Here is a 10645-nt window from a genome sequence, read left to right on the forward strand (position 1 = left end):
CCCAAGAAGGAAATGATTCCACACAAGGTGCAGGTAGCAGTGGAAGTCTTGTCCTAACTGGTGTGCAGTGCGATGGCCCTCTCATTAGAAGAGGCATCCGTGATGGATAGAGACCTCTGGATGAGCCCCACTAGAAGATCACCACGAAGTCCCCTAGGTTCTGGAGCAAAACCATGGACTTCAGAGAAACACATTCAAATGCAGACCCCGATGTGCTCCTGGGTCCCAGTGGAGATGGAAGGACTCATCCCCAGGCATCTAGTAACACCACGGCTCAACAGCAAGCTGAGCTCTGCGATCCTCAAGTTACACAGCTGCACAGCTCGGCAGTAATCCACCACGACACAAGAATGGTCACTTGGGGTCAGGACCACGCAGACTCAGAAGGATCAGATGCATTATGATAGCAGGGGCTCAGGGCTCCAGTGGATGCATCTGACCCTTCTGAGTCGGCTTGGTCCCTCTTGCTGTGTCCTCACCTGGCCTTTTCTCTGGTATTCGCATCCCTGATACATTTTCACTCTTAAAAAGACAAAATCAGTCCTAGTGCATTAGGGCCCCACTCTTATGACCTGATTTAATCTTAATTATCACTTCAACCAAAGGCCTGTTTGGACCAGGAATTCACAAGAGCTAATTCTGCATCCTTGATGAGGGATGAATGGAGGTTTAGGATTATGTATCACCCTTTGGAGACTTCCCATTAACTCTTGGGATAAGCCATCCTCTCCCACCCACTAAAACTAAACTAAAACTACTAAAATGAGAAAGAACACTCCAGAGCAAGGTCCTTGTTAGCACAGGTGCATCCCCACCCTCTTGGGTCGTCCAGGGTTACCCATCGCCTGCAGTGTCACTGCCCTCTGAGTCTTGTCCTCGCCCCTCCTACCATTGCACACACCCCTTGCACTGTCCACACCCAGGAAATAGTGGCTGATTTGTATGATCGGGGTCTTTGCCCGTCCTGAGGCACTGACCTCCCAGCCCCCCATCGTGCATCATTAATGTGTCTCTGTCCCTTATTCTGTCCTTCACTGTACCCCTCAGACAGGTAATGGGGATCTCGGCCAGGTCCCCAGTAAGGCCCTGCCTCAAAATACAGTCACATTAAGGCCTAGAATTTCTACTTATGAATTTTGAGGAGTGCATAAGTGGCCCTTAATAGGCACAAAGGCACAAATTGACAAAACACACCCAGCTACTTACTGACCATTGTTGACACAGCATGGTCACAGAGACAATAGCCCAGTTTGAGGAAAGAGGCACCCCTGGGCTTGCAGCAGGGTTCCCCCACCACAGCTAATGGAGTTAGTACTTCTGCTGGATGTCCACACCTTGGATGCCAGAGGTGAATGGGGTCAACTGGGCTGCCCATTGCCTGAGTGACCAGAACTTCATCCTGGAAGAAGCAAGAATTAACGCCACAGGGTTTGTCTTTGCTACCCACAGGGTCTCCATCAGCACCACTATCTGACAACTACTGAGTGTTCACTCCCCAGATGAGGGGACACAAAGGCTGTGAGACCACCTGGTTCTATCACACACAGCACCTGCTAAGGAGTCACCCACCGAAAAGACAGAGCTATGATCTCCTAGTGATGGATTTGGGTGCAAGTTTATAAGCTGCCCAGACAATAGAGAAGGACATCGTGCCAGCTGTAGGGTAGACAAAATAATGATCACTACATGCTGATGTATCCACTGTGAGTACTGTGGATCCAGGAGCAAAGGCTGGGTATAGAAATGGCCCCATTTTCCATCCCTACCAGGGACCCTCTTACAGAATGTGTGCTCATGTGAGTAAAGTTTCAGGATTTCTGAATCTAGAGGTTCCAGTTCCCAGAGTGAAGAAATGTTTCCCAGGGACACATGGAGGTTAGTACTAAAATGTCACCTGTAGCTTTCAGTAACTGCAGGCACCTTGTGCAGGAGACCAGCAGGAGAGTGGAGGGACCCACTGGCAGGACAACGACCTAATCTGTAGAAGAAAGAAAGGAATCACAACAATGTACTATAATAAAAGTTATACGAATGTTCTCTCTCTCTCTGACCTATCTTATTGTACTATACCTACCCCTCTTGTGAGGATGAAAGATGAATTCGTTATGCCCTAAGGTGTGTGAAGTGAATGATATGGGCATTGTGGCATAGTGTTTGGCTACGACTGATCTTCTTACTTGAACATAAGCAATTCAGTAACCAACAGTGGCTACGACAATGCCAGCAGCTGCTCAGTGACTAATGGGAAGGAAGCATATATAGCATGGAAACTCTGGGCAAAGGAACTGCTTAAGTGCCAAGTAGGATAGAGCAGGATGGAGCACGATTTCATCCTGTTGCTCAAAATGTTCACAATTTAGAACTAATAATTTATTTATTTCTGGAATTTTCCACTGGATATTTTTAGATTGCAGTTGACTGATTGCAACTGAAAAGACAGAAAACAAAAACATAAATGTGGTGATGGGAGGACTGTATTTTATACGTCCAGTGCCCTTTTTCATTTTGAGACATTTAGTGAATATGAAGAATCAATCCAAGTCTCCACTGTGTGCATGATGGAGCAGTTCCTTGCTCTGCCAATGCCTGGCTTCCTCACCTCTTTACAGCTGTGAGCTCACATCAAGAACTGTCCTCCTTCCTGGCCCCACACCTGCTCTGAATGTCACCCAGGCTCAGTGTCCTTGGCTGACCTACATCCACAACATAAAGGACCCTACGCGGTGCCTCTCAGGGAGATTGTTACCAGCAGTCAAGCAAGGAGCTTCTAGTCTGTCTTTTCCTGATATTTTTGTTCATAATGAAGCTTGATTTTTGAAACCAAAAATGTATCAGGACCCGTCTTGTGACATTCTGATTGTAGAACAGCCAAAGCAGTTTCGTTAGCACCATTTGTTCTTATAAAGGTCAATAGGGTGCTTTGTGCGACTAACAAATTCTTTGCGACATATTAGACAAAATGTGAAGACAAGAGTTGTCAAAGAATCCTTTTAAAGTCAGTGTATCTTTCAACCAACATGTTAGAATCTATTTTATTGGCTCAGAGTGTGTTTATTCTAACTATCATCAATTACGATATAATCCTCTGTGGAAGATCTGTCTTGTGTTTCAAAAATATACTTTTATAAGCTTATGATGAAACTGTATCGTGAAAATTTATAAAACATCGACCAGGACAGATGGGATTTTCCCTCATTCTTTTAAGGTTTATACGAAGAAGATCAATAGAAAAATAAATACTCATCGCACCTACCCACGCTTTCTTTTTTACATTTTTTTTTTTCTTTTTATCGGTACCGGGGATTGAACTCATGATCACCTGCTTGCAAGGCAGGTGCTTATGCCGCTGAGCTAAATGCCCAGCCCCTACCCACACTTTCAAGAAATTAATATATAAGGGGAAAGAGGCAGGGAACAAGAAAATGGAAATATGTAAGGGCCACGCTTCACATTTCAGGGGAAGGACACTGTCTCCACCCCCAACATGGCAGCCACGTACTCTAGGTCCTTCCGGTAGATTCCGTACTTCTGGTATTGGGGTCACCCTCAGACAAGCACATAGAGCTGTCAGATAACCTGCCCTTTCCGAGGGAAGAGCAGAGAACCCAGGCCTGGGCTCTGCATCTTCTCGCCCGTCCCACACTGTCCTCCCAGCCCAGGGCCTCCCGTGTGCTTGGCTTCCTGACCCAAGTTCCAGGCTGGCACCTTCCCTGGTGGTTGTCAGGAGACCTAGTTCCTGGCAGTTGCACTTTTGCTTTCCTACAGCTCTATTTTTGCCCAGAGTGGCAGGTTCCTCACCACAAGGCTCCATTCTTTTCCCCCGAGGACCCTGTTGGTTTGCCTCCAGAGGGAGTTTCCCAGTGCTGGGCACAGTGATGTCAAGTCCTGGCCATCATCTGTTGGCTGACCAATACCACTGTTTTCATCTTGAAGGAAACCAGGCCTCATATGATCACCAGAACTTCTGCCAGGGGCGTGCGGGCAAAGCTTAGGCTAAGGGCCAAGGCAGCAAGCCCCAGGCAAGGGCAGAGACATGAAGTCACAGCAGTCACATGGCTCCCACACTGTCCCATTCCTGTGTTAGAGCAGTGGTGAGTCTCAGTCACTTCGCTGAGCTCAGGAGCCTTAAGAGAACATTTTTGATTTGGGGTGCGGGTCCTCCATGCCCTATCTGACTTGCTCCCCGCTCTCTCTCTCATGAACCAGCCTTGGAAAAGCTCCGAGAGCAGAGGGCCGGGTCTTTTGCCCAAGAGGAACCTTCAGCTCCTTATCACCAAGTTGTGTCCCCAAAGATTATTGCTCACTCACCACCCGTGTCCCCACCTGCTCTTAGAAAACGAGTTAGATCTCCTTGGCTAGACTTTGTTCCCTACGTGATCTCCAAGGAGGACTGAAAATTCAGGGGGGAACCCAGGAGGTCCCGACATCACAGAAGATCTAGGTCTCTACTCTTTTTCATTTTCCTGATTGCTGGATTCATCGCCTGCAACACATTTACAATTCTAACTGAAGGGCTCTGGCCCCAGGTGAGCCCCGAAACTGTCACATCCACTAGAGGAGGGCGGGGGTGTAGGAAGTCTACAGAACCAGCCCCATACTCAGTCACTCAGCTATGAAATCATCTTCTGGCCCTGTCTTTCCTGTATTATGATAACCAAAGAGTCCCGCCCTTCAACTCAGCGCAGTCAAATACAAGGGCTCCATGCAACTGACAGCAGTTGGTGTGGGTGACAAGCATCCCTTCCCGTGGGGAACAAACAGCCTGGCTCTGCAGACCCTGAGCCTCAGCTGCCCAGACCGAGCAGTCATCTGTGCTGACATAACTGTCAGTTGCTGTCCCACAACTCTCCTTCTGTCACCAAGCCGAGCACAGCCAAGGAGGCGTGAGCAAGCCGAGTATTTACTCAGTTGCTGAGTGTTGACAACATGTTGGCCTCTGTGTGACTCTAGACAACGTCCTTGCCATGACCCAGCCAGCCCCAGCCCCCGGGGACAGCAAAGAAGCAGGTGATGTCTTTCAAAGCAATCCCAGTTCCAGCCAGTTCCGTCACCGGAACCAGGTGCTTGATTCACAAGGGACCCTGTTTGCACTGCACCTGTGCCAGACTCACTTGGGTTGAATGGTCCCTACATTGGTGCAGGTCCCAAAGCAAGAGAGTTGCAGTACCAAGAGAGGTTAAGAGCCCACTGACAGGAAAGAAAAGGCAGGAGATGAAAAGAGCAGCCTTGTGTCAAGGAGGCTGCCAGGTCCTGGGGGCTGATGTGATCTTGCGTCTACAGGCGGGAAGCTTAACCCCATCTCTGGCCCAGCAGAATGGCCCCTCAGACTGTCTGCAAAGCATAGCCTGTGGCAAGGATTCGTAGACATCCCTGGCCACTGTGCAGGGAGCAGAGGGCGGGGGAAGGTGACAGCCAGCCAGGGCTCCACCAGGCTGAAACTGGAGCCTGTTTTTCCGGAGGCAAAAAAGGAAATGATTGTAAGTCACCCTGCTGGGGACAATGATGACACATTAAGTCAACTTTTCCTGATGCCTGTCCTTTCCGCCTCTCTTGGGGTTGTGGCAAAGTCAGCGCTGTTCCTTTATGGCTCTGAGAGGAAAGTATGTGATTCCCAAGTATTAGAGCATGAACCAAGCAGTGGACAACAGCAGACTCCAGAGAGCTGCACAGTAAACCGTCTCTCAAAGGAATGCTCTTCCCCAACTGACCTCCTCCCCGAAGCATAAGCGGGACCCGCATGTTCCCCAGTTCTGCTGTGAATCTGCCAGTGTCCTCGAGTGTGTCACAGACCTTGCTCCGTCCTCCCAGGCTCAAGGGTGGCAGGAGGTCCATTTACGATCACCTTCACCTTCAGGGATGCTAAGGGTCTCATGTTAGCGTCTTTATAGGTCGGAAAGCTGTGGAGAGAAGGGTTTAGCAGAGTGGTCAGGCAATCGAGCTGGCTACAGAGGAGAGTGGACGGCAGGGGCATACAGTGGAATGCACGGAGGAGCCAAGTTCTTCACTCCCGGCAGCTGGGGAGCACTGATGGTTGTTGGCACTGATTGATGCACTAGGTCCCCGATACATTCAGAGTGCTTAAGTGCGATAGAAGCACCCCATTCAACAGGCACTGTGATGACCCTTGTTGTAAAGAAGCAGCTGGAAACCCGGAACAAGCAGACGATGTTCCCGCCAAGCCTGCTGGCTGCAGAGTCACCTGTGTTAACAACACTGTGGTCTGGGTAGACCAGATGGGCAGCTATTTCAATCTACAAGTTCAGGTAGCAGCAGAGCTGCTGGAGACAATTGAATGCCTTTTGTACCATGTAGAAGGTAAAAAGAAGACAGAACTTGGTTGCATATTGGTCACAGGGATATGGGGAAGCAGGGTCAGTCAGGGACATTGCTGGGGTGGCAGTGACGCCAAGGGTGACACTCCCCAAGATGTAAGGTGATGGAAGATAGTCAGGATTTTATGTCATAAGACAGGAGGCTGGGGACCATGGGTTCGTTGGCTCCTACGGAGCACCAACCCCCCTTAGTGACATCTTTGTGTCTGACTTTTGTTACAAGGCATGGCTTTATTCTGTCACAGGATTTTGCCTCTTCCTGCTGGATTATATTAATACATAGCAGTTATTAATACACACCATGGGAGGCACTGCTGGCTCCCTTGAGGACTCCTGGGGCCAGGAGAGTCCCTGGCCCTCCTCAGCCAGGACGTTAGCACCCAGTAATGATGGGACTTGTATCGGCTCTGCTGTGCACAGGCTGTGGGGAGGTCCACAGCAGAGAGTTCAGACTCCAAACCCTACTGCTCACGAGTCTTGAGATTACATCTTGTATAACTCATGACTCTTGCTAAACCTCAGTTTTTCTATCTGAGAAGATTCAATGAGAACACACATGCGGTCCTCCCAGCAATGGCAATCAGCGTTACCCTAGTGGTAACCAGGAGACGATTGCTCCTGGGTTGTCAAGCCCATGCCCAGGTCCCTGCACCTGTAGAAACCCCTTCTAGTTACCCCCCAGGAGGGAGTGACCTCCTGTCATTCTTGAGTCTTTTCTTGAGAAGGTGGTGAAGGATTCTTGCCTCTGTTCAGGAATTTGCTTTGCTGAGGACTTCAGAAATTCAACCCGTACAGAAGATGGTGGGTTTGTGAGACGTGGCCACTTTAGGGAGGATAAACAAAACGGAAGACCAAGCCACATAGGCTGCTGCTGTCGGGGGCACTGGAGGTGTATCACATGTAAAGTCACATGCAAAGTCGGAGAGGGGACGGCATAGCTATGTCCCTTAGATCCTGATACCATAGACCAATGGTTTGAAGAAAAGTAGAATTCCTGGATATTGCAGGTTTCTGGCTACGAAACCTTAGTGTATTCATCAACTTTCCCAGCAGCTGGGACCCAACAACTGATACTCACCAGAAAGGTTTAATTGGCTCACAATACAGGGGATGCAGTCCATGGTCAGCATCCACGAACATCACGGCAGGAGGACGTGGAGGAGCAAAGCTCTTTAGTTCATCATAACTGAGAAGCAGAGCAGGGGACAGCACCAGAGAGGACGGGGCAAGGGACCAGATATGGACTCAAGATCATGCGGCCATGGCTGCCCAGAGGAGAGCTTTAAAACTTCCTGGCCGCAACTTAAACCAATCAGGTCGACTCCATTACAGTTAACCATGGCACTTGGGCAACATACCGGTGCCAGATTAGGAGAGAGGCTCTCAGGAGGGAGGGAGTCCTCCACCAGTGAGTCTGCCTCCTCCTCTGTGGTCCTGGCACCAGCAGCCCCCAGGAATAAGCCTAGTGCCTTTGCTAAGACCTTCAAGGTCCTACAAACAAGGTCCCAGAGAGTGAGGAAGCATCTATGCACAATCAGTCTATAAGGAAACATTCGTTTTCTTTACAGGAAAGAGCAAATCAGTGACTCTGAACACACACTTGTGTGTGTACCAGGGGAAAAGGCGACAGGACACAACTCAGCCTTGCACCTGACCCCTAGCTGCCCTCCGCCAGGACGGGAGGGTCGTCTGGAGACCGCAGGCCAGGGCGTCATGAGGCACTCCTGCACCCGTTTCCTGGAATCTGCTAAAAGAAAATGCCAAACCTGCCAAGATATTTGACTGAGGTTTTTAAAGAAAACATATTCGCAGTTTGGGTTTGTTTTCCGAGGGGAGAGCTGGAGAGATGTGGTTTAAGGAAGAAAAAAATACCGTTCTCGCACAGCGATGGAAACAATGACTCCCGCCTGCTCCGCTGGTCTCTGGCTGTGGGCGCAGGAAGTACAGTGGGCCGCGTTTGCAGGTTACCTGGAGAACACGCGAGGCAGCGGGCTGCGGTGGTGGTGGAGGGGCGCCAGCCCAGGAAGCCCCGCTGCAGCGGTTACCACGGTAACCCCGAGGTGGAGCCCGAGGCGGTTATTTACATGGAGGGTGGGGAGGCCTGGCTTCTGGGCCTGGCTGCACTACACAATGAAATAGGAGAATCTGCCTGGCCTGCTCGCCGTCGCCCACACTCCCTGGAGAGGAATGCTTCTCAGCTCTCTGACGTGTGCCCACAGACAGCCTGCAGATTGATCTTCACGCTCTTCTAACAAAGGAAGTCCCTTCTGTGCCAGCCCACGGCCAGGGTGTCTCACTTGACCTTGAAGATGGTTTCAGAGCTAAACTGCAGAGCAGAAAAGCATAAACAGCCTACTTACTACGGGTAGACCCAAAAAATAACCCTAGAAATTCTTAAGAACAGTTGCTTAGCGATTCCCCCATCCACACTGTGGTCACACTACATGGTGTCATGAGTGGGTTACCCTCTAATTATTCTGGGAAAGGTCAACTGAGGGTAGAGTACATTTGGTTTTATATGTGGGGCTTAAGGCTTATCTTACTTAGTTACCTTTGCTGGTGAGGCAGGGTCTTAAATTCCTGAAGAATATGTTGTAACATTCATCTATCCATCTGTCCATCCATCCATCCATCCATCCATCCATCCATTCAGTGGATCACTCATTTCCTCAGCTCAGCAGCCTGTGGATCTGCCATGTATCTGAGACTGGCCCAGACTCTGGGTGTCCCCAGATGTGTAAGACCCCAGCCGTGAATGTGAAGACATCCCAGCCATGCAGAGACATCTCTAGTTCATGGGAAGTCAGCCATGTAGGTCCCGAAGGATGGGACCCTCTGCAGGGAGAACTGAGACTAAGAGACTCCAGACAGGTGACTTCCCAGGTGCAAGCAAACAGGAGGGCACCGGAGACACAGAGTCGTGGCAGAGCTCATCACGTGGGGGACGCAGTGTGGAGCTGCACACAGCTACAGTGCCAGCGAGGGGCAGGCGAATCCTGGCAGTTCTTTGGCAGAGATGAGTTTGGATTTTTTGCAGTGGTTGAGATGCAAAGAAGCTGTACGAGTGAGGCAGGAAATAAGAGAGATCTGGTGAGCAAGATGAGCCCACTGTAGGCGTGAAGGACACACTGAAGAGGTGGGAGAGAGATGCAGAGATTGGAGATCGTAAGCCAAAGCCTGAGCCGACAGAGAGGTCATAAGGAGTGCGTCTCTCACTGAGAAAGCCAACCCACCAAGGGGGGTGTGGCCTTGGGGTGCTGGTTCTCACACTTCAGTGTGGGTCAGAATCTGGATGATTCTGGGTCAGCCCAGGCTCCGACCCTGGAAATTCAGATGAGTCCAGAGTTACCTCTGTGGCTGCCCAACACTTTGTAAAAACTTAATCTCATATCTGGAGCATTGGAGATTATTATGGGTTAGATTGAAAATGTCCCCCCAAAAGCCTCACGAATTCAAGATCTGGGCTCCTTGGAAGATGACTGGGTCACGGGGGCACTATATTCATGGTGGATTAATCCACTGATGAGCTCAAGGCTGAATAAGCTATGAGACTGGAGTTGGGTCACTGGGGATGTGACCTAGAGGGTGGTACGTTCTTGTCCCCATTTATTCTCATTCACATCCCGTCCTCTATTTCTTTCTTTCTGTGTCCCTGTGCTTTTGTCACACATGCACCCTACTCCCCAGCTACCATGGGTCAAACATCTGTCTTCCTCTATGCCCCTTTGCCATGCTGTTTGTGTCCTGGAGACAGAAACCATGGATTGACCCTACGGAAACCATGAGCCAAACCAATCTCTCCTCCTTTCAGTTGAGGGCAATGAGGTATTTTGTCCTACAAATAGATAAGTAACTAATACTGACACAGACTGTAGGTACCAGGAGAGTTGGTTCATGTCCAGCCTGAAGGGCACATATCAGGCATGGACACAGTGTCAGGAACTGGGCCCTCAGTGTAGCAGCGCTGAAATGGGTGTGGAATTGTTAACCGGTGGGGCCTTATGGGAAAGTCACATGGCCCTTGTTAAGCACTGATGATTTTCTTCTTGGACCTTAGTTCATCTTCCAAGAGAGTATCGTAAGGAACCGAGTACGCCCTTCCCCAGTGTTCCCTGGGACTTCCTGTCTCAGCCAAGTGGGCCCTCAGAGGACCTGCCCAGGCTCTTTGGAATTTTAGCCTCCAAAACTGTGGGCTAAACCAGCATTTTTCCTTTACAAAATATTGGGCCCAGGTATTTTGTTACAGTGATGGGAAATGATACAGTCACCATTTACTGAGGGGTCACCTAACAAGTGGCCCTGATGCATAGCTC

The 10645-nt window shown here is 49.9% G+C and overlaps 1 long non-coding RNA gene across 2 annotated transcripts; it reads right to left on the bottom strand.

The window, feature by feature from the left end:
• Nucleotides 1-720: 720 nt before the first annotated feature.
• Nucleotides 721-8498, bottom strand: LOC106026266 (uncharacterized). Of its 2 annotated transcripts, none has more exons than XR_001199874.3 (4): nucleotides 8205-8498; nucleotides 5791-5897; nucleotides 1895-1978; nucleotides 721-1399 (listed from the first exon to the last, which is right to left on the bottom strand). It is a non-coding gene; the product is annotated as an uncharacterized LOC106026266 (long non-coding RNA). The 2 variants fall into 2 exon arrangements; XR_010039301.1 differs by having other exon boundaries at nucleotides 5709-5897.
• Nucleotides 8499-10645: the final 2147 nt, after the last annotated feature.

This window comes from Cavia porcellus, unplaced genomic scaffold, assembly GCF_034190915.1.
Source record: "Cavia porcellus strain 051 isolate PalLab524CR breed Dunkin Hartley unplaced genomic scaffold, mCavPor4.1 scaffold_15, whole genome shotgun sequence".
Lineage (NCBI taxonomy): Eukaryota > Metazoa > Chordata > Mammalia > Rodentia > Caviidae > Cavia > Cavia porcellus.